Below are 17289 nucleotides of genomic sequence, written 5' to 3'. Positions count from 1 at the left end.
ATCTTACTGAATCCTTAAAATATTTCTAGGAGATGATACTATTATCTTTATTTTATGCATGACTAAACTAAAGCCACGTTTGACTCCACAGCCTATCTTTTTTCCCCTTAATTTTATTACACAGTCATCCCAGGCAACAAATTAGTAAATTGTTCTAGGAAGAGTCTGAGTATTTATGACTAATTATTTCACAAAACCAAAAATCAAGTTTGTCTTCAACTCACTTGCATGATTTTCCAATCATGTACTTGCAAAGTTGGAGGGGATGGAAAACTATTACTGTATGAAAAACAATCTTCTAATTTAAACTCTAAAGCCTTATCTCCAGCCAATATTCCTGAGCAAATTCATTAGAAAATAACATCTCATTTGAGTAATTTGTGATATCTTTAACTGAGATTAATAATATAATGAATATAATGTTCTTAAAAATAAGAACATAATAAGTTGAAATTGACCTCAACACTGCACTTAAGTCTTACGAACATAGGGAATTTATTTGGCCAATGTTTTCTTATTCCCAAGAAATGGTTCATGCTTTCTATACTCTGAGGAGAAGAAAACAGAAAAACTAAGAGATAAGTGGGAGGAGAGAAAGTTAGAGAAGGGTGTAGACTGAAGTTCAAAATCCTGTTATTTTAATATTATTAAAATCAATATTCTTCTTAAGTAGAAAAAGTGAATTACCCTAATGCTCATGAAAACATAATAAATAACTCCAGGATACCTTATAATGCACATCTACAAAAGTAATGTACTCTGTAATGATGACAGAGCTCATTGTCATCAGTAATGTGGCATGTTTATGAAGGACATCCAAATTTTAATTAGCCTATGCTAAACGGCTTTAGTATCAATTTAGGTGAAATGTGACACTTGGTAGAACCATTTGGATGGCTGCTAGGAATAACTCCTAGACCAGAATACCCAAGAGAACACTATATCATTAAAGGACAATAATTCTGATAGGAATTGAGAAAGGATCTGAAAATGGGACAGGGAAAATAGGAGAAATCACTTGAAAATACCGTACAGGGGTAACAATTTGGCGTCTCTTGTTTGTAGCAAATTAAAGGCATCAATTTCCTATACTAAAGAAAATAATTACCACTCTAAACAGTCACATAAAGACACACATGTTCATTGTGTTCACAATAAACTTGATTGTATACAGATCTACTTCATATGAGCTCTGTTTGAATAAGCAGTATATTATGTTCACATTTTTATTAATCATGAAGCTTTGGACAATAACACTCTCCTTGATGAAGATATTGCAAGTCTTTGCATGTACACGGGTAAAATTCAAATTGTGGTTCCACCACTAGTTACTAGGAATATGAGTTTGAACAAGTTATTTCACTTCCCAAGTCTTAATTTGTAAAAATATCATCGTTGTTGGGAATAATAAAGAATAAAGTGAAAGTGAACATATCTGATTTAATAAGTTCTGTATACATTAAAACAGTAGATGGAAAATAGCTATGCTTAAAGATGAAAAGTATATACATGTGAGTACGCTTCATGCTCTGAATCAGCCTGACTAGCCTCCAGCTTTCACTGTGTATGAATTATGTGAATAACATTATTTCTCTAAAGCCTATTTTTTCCCATCTGTAAAATGAGTAGGCTAAGACTGGTTGTTTAAAATGAGCATACTAATACTAGTTGTTTAATCTTGTTTGTGTATGTTTAGGTATATGCCATTTTCATTCTATATATCTCTAGTTTTTGGAAACTCTACAGTAAGTCTGAGTTCAAGAGTGGTTTTAAAAGTGACTGTGAGAGAGTTCGTGGAAAAGAACCTCTTGAATTCATGAGATGCTTAATAAGTAAATGCCAAGGGTTGAGGGGGGCGGGATCTAAAAGGTTTGTGGTTGCCTTCTAGAAGCTCAGAGTTTTCTGGAAAATTCAGTATGTAGTAGTATAACAATTTAAAAAAATACTCATGACCAGATTGCTATGAGAGCATACAGCAGAGCACTTTGGAAGAGGATGCAATCAAAAACTAGGTAGAGTCAGACATGACTTAGTAACTAAACAACAACAATTTTCAAGACAGGGAACAGAGTTCAGAATTATCCAGAGGAGAACACGTATTATAAGGAAACACCATTGTGTTGTGACCAGCTTAGGAAATATCTTGGTGTTCTGGCAAACCTTGAAAATTGGGCTTGAACAAATAGGTGTATGTGGGTGGTATGGAGGCTGACAATAGGTTGGAGCAGGCTTTAAAGTGTAATTGTGTGTCAGTGTGTACATGAGTTAAAAACACTTAACATGAGATCTAGCCTCCTAAATTTATAAGTGTTGAGTATAGTATTGTTAATGATAGGGACACTGTTGCTGAGAAGGTTTCTAGAACTTATTCACCTTTCAGAACTGAAACTTTATACCCCTAGCACAACATCTTCCTGTTCCTTTGCCATCCCCCAACCCCTGGCAAGCACTATTCTGCTGTCTGCTTCCAAGAAAGTGACTATTTTCAGATAATCTCACATAAGTGGAATCACACATTATATGCCTTTCTGTGGCTGTCTTATTTCACCTAGCATGAAGTCCTCAAGATTGACCCATATGCATAGGCAGGATTTCCTTCTTTTTAGGGCTGAACAATTGATTCAGTTGTATGTAAATACCACATTTTCTTTTTCCATTCGTGAGTTGAAGGGAATTAGCTCGTTTCCAATTCTTGGCTATTGTGAAAATAATGTAAAATGGCAGGACTCTTTGCGACCCCATGGACTGTAGTTCACCAGGCTCCTCTGTCCTTGGGATTCTCAGGCAAGAATACTGGAGTGGATTACCATTCCCTTCTTCATGGGACCTTCCTGACCCAGGGATTGAACCTGGGTCTCTTGCATTGCACACAGATTCTTTACCACCTGAGCTACCAGGGAAACCCGTAAAATGGCATAGGCACTATAGAAAACAATATGAAGGTTTCTCAAAAAATTGAAAATAAAAGATTTGGTTAAGGAGCTTTTTATTTTCTTTGTGGCTTTCTCTTCATCTGTTGAGTGAGAGCAAGAGAAAAAGAGAGAGAGAATTAGGGAGACTGTGATATCAAAGTGGGGTGGAGAAGACCAGGAGAGAGAGAGGGAATGAATAATTTGTCTAACTTGTATTTGGATCGTCACTGTACTAAGCATATTAGGTTTCTCAGTTCAAGTTGATGCTGAACTTCTTATTAGCCCCGGGAATGTAGACAAGCCTCACAGTCTCTGTGCTTTTGTTTACCAACCCCTAGTGAGGGTATAATGATTGTACTTCTGTGTGTTCTTTGGATGATCACATGAGATCAACCCACTGCATTATTCCTGCGATGCAGGTTCGTGTTTACAAGGCCTTTTTTCATGTTATTATTTTTCTACACCTGCTTGGGCATATTTTGTAATGGCAGAGACCAACCAAAATATCTATCAAAGGTTTCCTTTCTGCTTGCATGAGGAGCTGAAATATGACCACTGAGATTGCCTGCTGAGACAATCAAAACGAATATTTACTTAGGCTAGTAATGATCAATGTCTTCTGAGTAATATGGAAATTGAGTTCAACACCAGAAATAAAGCCGAGGCTCTGAAACTAAGCAAAACAGTATTACCTAATGTACTCCCCCACATAATTGCTTGTCTTCGGCTGCAATTTGCACAATACAGGGATCATTTATGTGCACTTATATATTTTACTGTTAACTGCATGACTGTGCAACACGTCCGGGGAAAGGAAGCCCCGGTAATAAGAATTCATCAAACATCCACAATTGCTCCCTTAAAAAAAAAAAAAAGCCTCTAAGGAGAGTCTTAACACCAAATCCATTTATGAGCTGTCAGAAACTGTCAAAGACAAAGCCTGGAAACTGGAATTGGGGCTGAGTTCTGCTCTTACCTCACCTGCAGGGATCTTAAGCAAATTGCTTCATAAAATCTCCAGGGGAAAGAGCAGGCCAAGCAGAGTGTTATCACCCACATTCTCACAGAGAAGTTCAAGAACTCCTGGTAAAGGTCATCAGCCTCACACTGTGAAGCAGCCAGCTCTTGTAGACAGAAGATAAACTGGGTAGATTTGCTTCAAACCTCCCTGTGGGGAGCATGATCCTTAATGAGGCCCCCAAACCAAAGGCAACTGAAGATTTTGAAGATGGACTGAAATCAGATAGGTAATGGCCCCAGAGCACAGCTGGTTACTCCTTTTTTCCCCTACTTATTCACAGGAAACCAGCAAGGTATTACTCTGTATTACTGTTAAAATTACTTGATAAAGATATCGGTGTGTGTCCTGCCACTAACCTATTAAATTGTGTGTTCCCAGAAAGGCTGAAAAAATATTCAGTTACTAAACCACTTCAGAGTTTCAAGGCACAGGAAGGACAATGGAGGTTTTACTTTTGCTGCTTTTTTTTTCATACAAAAAAAATTATTTCATAAGCTAGATCCCAATAAATAATTATTTATCCTGCCAAAATATGTTGTATTTCATAGACCTTTGGAACAAAAGGACACATAACTGTAAGAAGGAGTGCTTTTCATTTATTGTGTTCCTAGTTTTTTTAAATAAGTGTAACTTAAAAAAAGAACATTTTGGATGTCAAGTAATCCTTAGCAAAACTGGACACCTACATGTAAACAAATAAAATTAGATCACTCCTTAACATTATATGCAAAAACTCAAAATGGATTAAAGACCCAAATGTAAGAGTGGATACTATAAAACTCTTAGAGAAAAATGTAGGCAGAACACTCTTTGACATAAGCTGCAGCAAGATCTTTTTTGATTCACCTCCAGAGTAAATAAAATAAAAACAGAAATAAAGAATTGGTTTCTAATTAAACTTAAAGGCTTTTGCACAGCAAAGGAAACCCTAAACAAACTAAAAAGACATTTCTCACAATGGGAGAAAATATTGGCAAACAAAGCAACAGACAGAGATTAATCTCCAAAATATACAAACAGCTTATGCAGCTCAATATCAAAAAGACAACTCAATCAAAAAATAAATGTAAGATCTAAATAGATATTTCTCTAAAAGAAGACATACATGTGGCAAAAAAGCACATGAAAAGATGCTCAACATCACTGATTATTAGAAAAATGCAAATCAAAACTACAGTGAGGTATCACCTCACACTATTCACAATGGCCATTATCAAAAAACTTACGAGCAATAACTGCAGGAAAGGACATGGATAAAAGGGAACTCTCCTACACTATTAATGGGAATATAAATTGGTAAAGCCATTATGGAGAACAGTATGGAGTTTCTTTAAAAAGACTAAAAATAGGACTACTATATGACCCATGCTAAAGCTGAAGCTCCAATAATTTGGCCACCTGATGTGAAGAATTGACTCATTGGGAAAGACCCTGATGCTGGGAGAGATTGAAGGCAGGAGGGGAAGGGAACGACAGAGGATGAGATGGTTGGATGGCATCACTGACTCGATGGACATGAGTTTAAGCAAACTCTGGGAGATAGTGAAGGACAGGGAAGCCCGGCATGCTGCAGTCCATGGGGTGGCAGAGTCTCATCTGACTGAGTGACAGAACTGAATTGATGACCCAGCAACCCCAATCCTGGACACAAACCCAGAGAAAACCATGATTCAAAAGGATACATACATCTCATGTTCACTCCAGCACTATTTACAACAGCTAGGACATGGAAGCAACCTAGATGTCCATCAACAGAGGAATGGATAAAGATGTAGTGCATGTATAAAACGGAATATTACTCAGCCATGAAAAAACAACAAAATAATGCCATTTGCAATAACATGGATGGACCAAGAGACTGCCATACTGAGTGAAGTATTGCACCGAATGACACATATTGTATGATACTGCTCATATGTGGAATCTTAAGAAAGGGTAAAGTGAACTTATTTACAAAAAAAGACACAAAATAAAGTCACAGATGTAGAAAACGAATTTGTGATTACCAGGGGATAAGAGAGGAGGGATGAACTGGGAGATTGGGACTGACATGTACACAGTACTATATATAAAACAGATAACTAATAAGAACCTGCCGTATACCACAGGGAACTCTACTCAGTACTCTGTAATGGCCTATATGGGAAAGTGAAAGTGAAGTCGCTCAGTCATGTGGGACTCTTTGCGACCCCATGGACTGTAGCCTACCAGGCTCCTCTGTCCATGGGATTTTCCAGGCAATAGTACTGGAGTGGATTGGCATTTCCTTCTCCAGGGGATCTTCCCAACCCAGGGATCGAACCCAGGTCTCCCTCATTGTAGACAGAGGCTTTACCGTCTGAGCCACCAGGGAAAGAGTCTATTAAAAAAAAAAAAGAGTGGATATATATGTATGTACAACCGATTCACTTTGCTGTATATCTGAATCTATCACAATATGTAAAGCAAATATAGGCCAATAAAAAGTTTTTTAAAAACCTAATTTTAAGTTTTGTTTTTTCTTGAATACTACATTTGATAACAATCAAAGTTAACAGACAAAATTCACAAAATTAAATCTTTGAAACATAAGAAAATAAATGAAGTAAGATTTAAGATGACCTCAGTTTGAACTCTGGACTTTCCAAGCTGGAGTGCAGTAAGAGGAAACTCAGACAAAGCCCAGAAGATTCTCTGAGCTCGGGATATTAGGCTGATAGATTGGGAAGCTCAACAAAGCTGGGACATACGCAGAGCGGAGTACTAGAGGAAAGAGCTCTGCAAAGGATTTAAGAATGTAGCAGGCTATCATTAGAACATTTGTGCAAGGGTTTGACTCAGATACAAGGGAACCTCTTTGAAAGGACTAGAAGAAACTTACCTGGGACACACGCAGAATCAGAAGCAGTGCCTGTTGCAAAATTAGAAATACCTTGTGATTGACTAGGTATCGGTAGAAAGGTCATGCTTCAGTCACTGAGATTCTTCTAGTCTCTCTTAGCAAGCAGAGCAAGAAAATGAATATGTGCCCACTAACCGGCATACACAGACATAACTATAAACAGTTCTATTTGTAACCATTGTAATCTATAGTAAGGCAATGGCAAGTCCACAGAGTCTCCAGCTCTAATTCATTACCATGTTAAGTCACTCTATCCTCCTCCCTTTGCATGTCTGCAGCCCCCCACTCTAACAGTGAGAAACCTGGCTGGCACCAAGGATACCTTTTTTTTTTGCTTAATTCCATTACATATGCAGAATGTCAGAATTGTTAACTATATCCTCATGGGAACATTTTTATCAACAGGAATACAATGCTTCTGTACTTTTAATCTGAGTCTCTATACTTGAAGTGTATTTTTTATAGACAACACACTTTGAATATTTTTTTAAAAATCTACTGCAACAATCTCTGACTTTCATTTCAAGGATTTGGATTATTCATCTTTTTTTTTTTTTTTTTCTGGGCTGTGCCATGGAGTAGGCAGGAAATTAGTGCCCTGATTCCCTGACCAGGCATCTATCAGGGGTTGAAACTGTGCGTAGTTGAAAAATAGAGTCCTAAACACTGGACTGCTAGGGAATTCCCTAGACCATTCATATTTAAAGTGATTATTAGTATAGTCAAATTAATATCTACCATGTTTTACAGTAGCATTTACTAATTGTACTTTTTATCTCTTTTTTTTCCCTTTCTGCTTTGAGAGTCACATGATTCCATTTTATCTCCTCTCTGAGATCAATTACGTTGTTGTTTTTTTTTTTCCTGCAAACTTTTTCATTAGAGTTACCATATGCATTTTTAACCTAACTTCAACTGCAAATAATACCACACTGTTTCTAATAAAGTGCAGGTACTTTATCTGGTGGCTCAGATGGTAGAGAATCTGCCTGCAATGCGTGAGACCTGCCTTAATCCCTGGGTCAGGAAGATCCTCTGGAGAAGGAAATGGCAACCCATTCCAGTATTCTTGCCTGGAGAATTCCATGGACAGAGGAGCCTGGCGGGCCTACAGTCCATGGGGTCCCAAAGAGTTGGGTATGACTGAGTGACTAACACACACACACCTTATAACAGAGCATTCCCTTTCTGTCTGATAGCCTCTGTGATTTGGTAAGATTTATTTAACTTATCCATATTCTTTAATTACCCAAAACATTGCTCTTTTATATCTTTCAGCAGGCCTATTTTACATCTATTAAAGAGAGAAAAAAATAAATATTTTATTTTACATTCATTTATTTCTTCTCTAACACTTTCCCTTTATTTATATAGGTCCAAGTTTCTGACCCATATAATTTTCCTTTGCCTGAAGAACTTCTAACATTTATTACAAGTAGTTCTGCTGGCAATGAACTAGTGAACATAATTTTGCTGGATATAGAATTCCATACTAATGTTTTCTCCACACTTTAAATATGTTATTCTACTCTTTTTGTTTGCACAATGCCTATTATTCTTGTCCTTGTTCTCCTATAAATAAGGAGTTACATTCACACATCCCTGATTTCTTTCAAGATTATCTCTGTCTTTTGTTGTCTGCAGTTTAAATATATTTAGCTAGCTAGCTAGCTGTATAGTATTTATTCTGCTAGTGTTTCTAAACTTTTTTTCTTTTTTTCTCACTTGAGTTTGGACACTCTTCCCAATCTATCCTCGAGCTCATGGATTTTTTTCCTAAGTAATGCTGTCTCTACTGACAAACCAATTGAAACCATTATTTGTTTTAGTGTTTTTGCTTTTAACGTTTCCTTTTGATGCTTTTTTTCTCCCATATTTTCCATCATCTGTTCTTGAATAGTGTCTACTTTTGCCATTATAATATTTAACGTATTATAGCAACTTCAAATCTCCAATCTGATTATTCTAACATTATGTCATATCAGAGTCTGACTCTGAGATTTGCTTGCTGCAATATCCTGTGTGTATGTATGTATCTGTGTGAGACAAGGAGAGAGAGAGATACACACAGAAAATCATACATACTGTATTAGGAAACAGGAACTGAAGCAAATAGGCCTTTAATGTGAGGATTTATGTATTTATTTTAGTCTGGCTGTAAGCTGGGCTGTCTGCTATAGCTAAAACTGACAAATGCTTCGATTTCTCTTACATGCTTGTTGTATTCCTAGTCTTGATTGTAGAGTTCTTAATTTTTCCTGAAGTTCTCCTCCCAGAGAGATTCCGTGTCTTGCAGCCTATTCCCTGAAACACTCTGTTATTACATTACATTGAAGCTGGGCTGGTATGCTGGAGATGTGTGGGGCTTGATAGCGTTATGTAATCCTCCAATTAAGTCTCAGTTCTTTAATGTACCTGTGTTTCAGGTCACAACCATCACAGACACTTTTTCTGCACTACAAGTTCTGGTTTGTTTGTTTTCCTTGCTCTCTATTCACTTTACTGGCTGCAGTGTTTCCATCATAGCTTCTTGAAGCCCTGACAGCAGTTGACTGGCTTACCCTGTTGGATGAGACATGGAAATGAAAGGGATCAGGACTGGGAGATCAGGACTGTTCCCCAGTGGAGAAACAACTCTGGCTAAGTCTTTTGCTGGAAGAATCAGCCATTGTGAGAAAGCTCTGAACACATCTTACAAGGATTACTCTTCCCATCATAGTGCCAGGACCGCATGGGAGTCTTCCTTGGTTCTCTAGTGTGTGAGGTCCTGGAGTGGTTCCTGGAGATAAAATCCACAGAAGGGTGAAGGCTGTGCTAAACCAGTTCCCCCAGGAAATTCTCACTGTCACCTCTAGTCCACATTCAGCTCTCAGCATTTGTTGAATGTCACCATTTAAATGATCTTATCATTTTTTCGGCTCTAGCAACTTCTGATCTAGGTAAGCAGATACCAGTTGCTATATCTCTCTGAATACTCTGTGTCTCCATATTTCAGGGTATTAGTTTGTCCTATGATGGGTCTAGTAAAAGTCACAAGATTTCAGTTTGTTCAGGTTTTCTTGTTTGAAGGATGGGAGAGAAGACATCTAAGTTTTTTAATATGTTGGAGCTAAAACTGAAATCTCATTTTTTTCCTCAAGATTCATTTTTTTGCTATAAAATTCTACATTGGCAGACTTTTTCTTTCCTTTCTTTCCACAGCTTTATAAATATACCTTGATAAAAACATTGATCTAAAAGTTGATTATTTCCAAAATCAATAATTAACCTAAAGAAAGGAGAATGGACAAGGAAATGCTTCTTCACCATTTATGACTAATTTATACACCTTTTGAGTCATCAATTTCTGAACTTCATATAGAGATTTTAATGAACAGAATGCCTGAAATAACATTTTCAGAGGCTTAAAACACAGGAAGTAAAAACCTTCCAGCAAAACATTGTGCTGGAGCAAAATTTTCAAAAGTGTCAAGAGATTGTAGAGGGCATGGTCAACAAAAACAAAAAACAAACCAGGAACTGAAGAGGATTGGTTCATCTGCCGATTGATAGAAGGTGGCTTTGGACATCTAACAGTTTCGGGAAATTGGTATAGAATAATAGACTAGTGTAAAATTTACATCCAAATCCCCTAATATCATATTCACAGTGCCTTATATGGAATTGCTTTGCATATTTCTTAGACACTAGGGAGGTTTATAAAGTACTGAAAATTTTCTTTTGCTCTTGTTTTGTTTGATGTTGTTATTAATAGACTCTTTAATCACTTTATTACCTTATTAATTGCATGTATGAGGGTTAGGGAATACATTCTGGGTCATATGGAGAGAGCTTATAAATGCCAAAATGTCTTTTGGTAAAAAGTAGAATTGTGGCGTTTGCTTTATGAACATTCGGAAGTGCTAGAACAATAGCTCTTGCTTTTTTTGTACTAGGAGACAGTATAGAATCCATGTTTTATTTCATATTTCTATTGACTTTTTGTCTGCTCAGTGGTGCATAAAACAGTCATAAATCAAGCAAAGTTACATGTTAACACTCTCAATTACATTTCAAGAAAAAAATAAAAGAATGTATGTGTGTGGATGTATGTGAGTATCTTTCTGTTGGTAATGCATGTTAAGACAGCTGTAAGTTTTCTAAATGTGTGGCACTACACGGTGAAGAGAATATTTATAGCTATTTTTTGGAGAAACTACAGAATTATTAAAGCACATAACTAAGAGATTAGGGCATGAGTTAACTTAATTACTGCCCCATCCCCTCAATTTCATACCTGACAAAACTGCCCTAAACTTTAAAAATTTTGGCCCTGTCTGCTTCATCTGTACACATACACACACACACAGACAACACAAAAACACTCACTAAGAATGTATTCAGCAAACTGCAGTCTTGATAACACATAAGATCTTTGAAGCCTCTCACTTGAATTAGGCAGTCTGGCTTACAAGCCATTTCCTGTCACTGCTCCAAATTTACCTAATATCTGATCCTTCCTTCACTTCCTGTTTCCTGTTCCTCATTAATGGACTGTTAGAAATTATGTCCCCTTAGAGCTTCTTCGAGCTAGTAAAGCAATGCTCAAAATTCTCCAAGCCAGGCTTCAGCAACACGTGAACTGTGAACTTCCAGATGTTCAAGCTGGTTTTAGAAAAGGCAAAGGAATCAGAGATCAAATTACCAATATCCACTGGATCATGGAAAAAACAAGAGAGTTCCAGAAAAACATGTATTTCTGCTTTAGTGACTATGCCAAAGCCTTTGACTGTGTGGATCACAATAAACTGTGGAAAATTCTTCAAGAGATGGGAATTCCAGACCACCTGACCTGCCTCTTGAGAAACCTGTATGCAGGTCAGGAAGCAACAGTTAGAACTGGACATGGAACAACAGACTGGTTCCAAATAGGAAAAGGGGTATGTCAAGGCTGTATATTGTCACCCTGCTTCTTTAACTTATTTGCAGAGTACATCATGAGAAATGCTGGGCTGGAAGAAGAACAAGCTGAAATCAAGATTGCCGGGAGAAGTATCAATAACCTCAGATATGCAGATGACACCACCCTTATGGCAGAAAGTGAAGAGGAACTTAAAAGCCTCTTGATGAAAGTGAAAGAGGAAAGTGAAAAAGTTGGCTTAAAGCTCAACATTCAGAAAACGAAGATCATGGCATCTGGTCTCATCACTTTATGGGAAATAGATGGGGAAACAGTGGAAACAGTGTCAGACTTTATTTTGGGGGTCCAAAATCACTGCAGATGGTGACTGCAGCCATGAAATTAAAGACGCTTACTCCTTGGAAGGAAAGTTATGACCAACCTAGATAGCATATTAAAAAGCAGAGACATTACTTTGCCAACAAAGGTCCATTTAGTCAAGGGTATGTTTTTTCCAGTGGTCATGTATGGATGTGAGAGTTGGACTGTGAAGAAGGCTGAGCGCCGAAGAATTGATGTTTTTGAACTGTGGTGTTGGAGAAGACTCTTGAGAGTCCCTTGGACTGCAAGGAGATCCAACCAGTCCATTCTGAAGGAGATCAGTCCTGGGTGTTCATTGGAAGAACTGATGCTAAAGCTGAAACTCCAGTACTTTGGCCACCTCATGGGAAGAGTTGACTCATTGGAAAAGACTCTGATGGTGAAAGGGATTGGGGGCAGAAGGAGAATGGGACAACAGTGGATGAGATGGCTGGATGGCATCACCGACTCGATGGACATGAGTTTGAGTGAACTCCGGGAGTTGGTGATGGACAGGGAGGCCTGGCGTGCTGCGATTCACGGGGTCGCAAAGAATTCAGTTCAGACTGAACTGAACTGAACTAAACTGAGAGTTTCTTTAATAAAGAAATGGAGAACCTTACCCAAGGACACAATACAGGAAAATGACAGAGTGCCTAGACATTCAGGGAAAGGTAGATAACTGATGCATGCCTTAGCTGTTTTACACACCAGTTCGAGTAAATGATGGAACTTCTCGCTGGCTTAGACAACCTCCAAATGCATCCTCTTTCCACTTTATAATATGATCTCTCAGTTTTCAGCATATTTTTGATTATTCAGTGTTTGCTGCTACTGATAATGTTATTTCAAAGTATAGCTCTATCTTTAAAAAATTTAAATATAATAAATAAGTTTGAAATTTGGATTTTTCAGATAAAATTAATTTGGAAATCCTCAGAAGAAACAGAAGAATAAATATAATTTGCTCATTAAATTATAAACCAAATGGTGATTTCATCTAGAAATACTACCTATTAATATTATTTCTGAAAGCTAGTAAGTTCATAAAATTAATTTAGAATATATTGTAGAAATGTGTTAAGTCACATTTTTCTTTAAAGTCAGGCTATTATATCTCTTAACTAGGAAGAGTAACTATTCAAAAGGATTTATTAGACAATGATCACATTCTTAACAATCTCAGATGATTTTCTCAAAATATCAATAAGCTATTAAGATACCCTGGAACTCTTTCATTATCTATATCCTTAAAAATAGACTAAATATTTCAGGTCAATTTCATTCTAGATTTGGCAAATGAACAATTGGAAAAAGAAAATATAGAATCTGATATTAGACATAACATATATGGTGTTTCAGTTTTTCCATTTAAATTCAAGGGGGTTAAAAACCTATACTCTTTAAATTCAGAACTCTAAGTCTAAAAAAGTGTAAATATAATAATTTCTATCACAAAAAGTGGTTGCAGGCATGAAAAGTAATAATGAGTGCCAAATACTGTTTCTATTGCCTTGTACAGAGTGAATGTCTCATATATGATTCAATAATTTGAATATTCATTCATTTTTAAATATTTGATTCTCCAGAGTGAGCACTGTTTCAGGCACTGGGGATACAGTAATCAAGAAATCAATTAAAATCTTGCTCTCAAAGAGGTTCCATTCTGGAGGAGGGACAAAAGACAAATTATATAAATACATAAAAGTGAGAGTTGGACCATAAAGAAGGCTGAGCACTGAAGAATTGATGCTTCCAAATTGTGGTGTTGGAGAAGACTTGAAGAGTCCCTTGGACAGCAAGGAGATCAAAGCAATTAATCCTGAAGAAATCAACAGCTGAATACTCATTCAGCTTCAGTATGAGCTGAAGCTGCAATACTTGGGCCACCTGATACGAAGATACATAGAGCCAACTCATTGGAAAAGACCCTGATGCTGGGAAAGACTGAAGGTGGGAGGAGAAGGGGACGACAGAGGATAAGATGATTGGTTGACATCACTGATTCAATTAACATGAGTTTGAGCAAGCTCTGGGAGACAGTAAAGGACAGGAAGGCCTGGTGTGTTGCAGTCCATGGGGTGGCAAAGAGCTGGACACGACTGAGTGACTAGACAACAACATAGTGTGTTAGTAACAAAGACAAAGAAGAAAATACAAAGCAAGGAAGAGCTAGCTACATGAAATTTGAGGGTAAGGCCAGATAAAATACCAGATGATCAAATTTGACTTTCCAGTAAACAACACATTTTTTTTTTTTGCATAAGCATGTTTTATGCGGTATTTCTTATGTAATGTCAGGACATACTTATACCAAAACATTTTTCACTGTTCACATGAAATTAAAAATACACTGTGCATTCCATTCTTTTCTAAATCTGGAAACCCTGGAAGTAATATAAATTTTACATGAAATTGCAAGAGAAAGTGACTTGAGTAAGTCACAAAAAGAAACAAAGGAGCCAGGTAAGCATATTGGGGAAGAACATTCAGAAAAGAGCAAGTGCCAAAACCCTGAGCGGGGAGGATGCTGGGTTGGAACATGGTGGCCAATATGGCAGGAGCTAGGAGGCTGCCTCCAGAAGAAGAAAAGACCACAGATAACAGGGTACCTGAAGCAATAAGGCTTTGTCGGCCACGGAAAGGATTTTGTCTTTTATTCCGAGTGAGATGAAAGCTACAGAGGGGTTCTGCACAGACAACTAGCACAGTGTTTCTTTTGGTTTAATGGGCTTGCTTTGGCTTCTATGTTCACAGTGTACTACAGGAAAACAAAGAACCAGAAATCAGGTAGGAGGCTCTGATAACAATTCAGGCAGGAGATAGGAATGGCTTGAGATGTTCTGGTGGCAGTTGGGATACTGATAGGTGGTCAAAATCTGGATATATTTTGAAGGCAGATGCGAGAGCATTTCCAACAGACTGAATGTTGAAAATAAGACAAAGATGGCTTCAAACTGAAGGTGAAATCACACATCATCAGAGCTATGCTTTTGCCCCCAGAGTTGTGTTTTTTCTGGGGTAGGGGGTTAGACCTAGTCTCTTACTTTAAGGAAGATGAAAGGAATATTTGAAAGACTGTTCTTTTTCCTAAGGGATCTACTGTTTAAGGGGACTAATATTACAATGATTGAATACAGATTTTGAAGAAATACTATCTCCATCACTTATGAGATTTGTGATTTTGGACCAACTCGATTTTTTCTTTGGATCTCAGAATCTTCATCAATAAAACAGGTATGATACCACCTACACTGAACCTTCTCAGCCTCCAGAAGTAAATATTTGTTCTATGACATTTTTATATGTAGCAAACTAAACAGTCTAAAGTAGTTCAGTCACTCAGTCATGCCTGACTCTTTTTAACCCCCATGGACTGTAGCCCACTGGACTCCTCTGTCCATGGAATTTTCCAGGCAAGTATATTGGAGTCGGTTGCCATTTCCTTCTCCAGTCTAAGGTAGTAGATATACACATTTTGATTTTCCATTCTTTTGCTGATGGAAGCTTGGGTTGTTTCATCATTTGGGTAACATGAATAATGCAGCAGAGGATATTGACATTAAGTATGTGTTTGAGTTTGGATGTGTCGCCTCTTCTTATATACATTTTTGGAAAGTCTAAGAAGAATTGGCATTACTTTTTCTTTCAGTGTTTGACAGAATAACCCATGAAACCATTTAGTCCTGGAAATTTTCCTGTTTGGAAATGTTTATTTATTTTTTTATTGAATTAACTCTTTGATTTTTGCTGGTCTATTCAGGCTTTCTATTTCTTCCTGATTCAATTTTTATATTTTCTTTTAGGTTATCTCATGTGTTGGCATGCAATTGTTCATAATATTCCCTTTCTATTTCTGAAGCAACTGTTGTAATGGCTGAATTTATCCTCTCTCTCTAGTCTAGCTAAATGTTTGCTAGTTTTCTTTATTTTTTTTCAAAAAATCTGTTTTTAATACTCTTATTGTTGAAGGCTATAGCAGTGCATATGTTTAGAGATTATTTCAAGCTACTTTTGTAAAGACTATACTCTGTCGGGGTGGCCAACTGAGTCCTCTGTTTCTTAGTGTTTGAACAGAAATTTCCTTGAATGAGAGCTGCACAACAACAGCATCATCATCAACAACAAAAACATAAAAACAACTCAAGTGTTTACAGTTTGGCTCTGTGCTAGAATACTCCTTCAGTCTCCTAGAGACTGGCTAAAAGCAAATGTTTATGGGACTTCTTGGGATTCCTTCATATAGATGGGTGCTTTTGACTGTCTAACTATCCCAAAGGATTTCCCACTTTTTTCTCTCGTGTTTTGGACAATCTATTGTGTGTCTCATTCATAATCTTTTGCCCCATGTATCTATGAGTTGTTAGTTCCCCTACAGTTTTTTTTTTTCTCTCAAGAAACGAACACTGCTTTTTCTACATGAGTTTCAGAAGAAGTGAAACTGGGAAGAGCCTTGCATCCATCATTCAGCTAAGCTCCTGGACATGTTCAGTTCAGTTCAGTTCAGTCGCTCAGTCGTGTCCGACTCTTTGCACCCCATAGATTGCAGCAAGCCAGGCCTCCCTGTCCATCACCAACTCCCGGGGTTTACCCAAACTCATGTCCATCGAGTTGGTGATGCCATCCAATCATCTCATCCTCTGTCGTCCCCTTCTCCTCCCACCTTCAGTCTTTCCCAACATCAGGGTCTTTTCCAATGAGTCAGCTCTTCACATGAGGTGGCCAAAGTATTGGAGTTTCAGCTTCAACATCAGTCCTTCCAATGTTAGCAGAGAGATATACAACAGTTTGTGAATAAGGTCTGCGCTGCTTCTTCTGAAGCCAGGAATCAGGGTCCCACACTGAGAATGTGGGCTGCCATTTTCAAGACCGACACCACACCCATGCAGGAAGGTTTAAGACAAGTTTAAGTAAATATTCCACAAGGGTTTTCTACCCTTTATATTTTTAACTTTTATTGGAGTATAATTGATTTATAACATTGAGCTAGTTTCTGTTGTACAGTAAAGTGAATCAGTTATACATATACATATATCCACTCTTCTTTAGATTTTATTCTCATATAGGTCATTGCAGAGTACTGAGTAGAGTTTCCTATGCTATAGAGCAGGTCCTTGTTAGTTACCTCTTTCATATATAGATGTGTGTATGTCAATCCCAATCTCCCAATTTATCCCTTTCCCTCATTCTTACCCCGGTAACCATACATGTGTTTTCTACTTTTAAAACTATATTT

At 37.4% G+C, this 17289-nt stretch overlaps 1 pseudogene; it reads left to right on the top strand.

Annotated features, from left to right (window-relative positions):
• LOC128063912 (zinc finger and SCAN domain-containing protein 12-like) overlaps positions 1-16963 on the top strand; it is a 35065-nt pseudogene extending 18102 nt beyond the window's left edge.
• The last annotated feature ends 326 nt before the right edge of the window (positions 16964-17289 follow it).

The sequence above is a fragment of the Budorcas taxicolor genome, chromosome 18 (genome assembly GCF_023091745.1).
Source record: "Budorcas taxicolor isolate Tak-1 chromosome 18, Takin1.1, whole genome shotgun sequence".
Lineage (NCBI taxonomy): Eukaryota > Metazoa > Chordata > Mammalia > Artiodactyla > Bovidae > Budorcas > Budorcas taxicolor.
The sequence above is the reverse complement of the archived record's forward strand: the minus strand, read 5'-3'. Positions and strand labels throughout refer to the sequence as shown.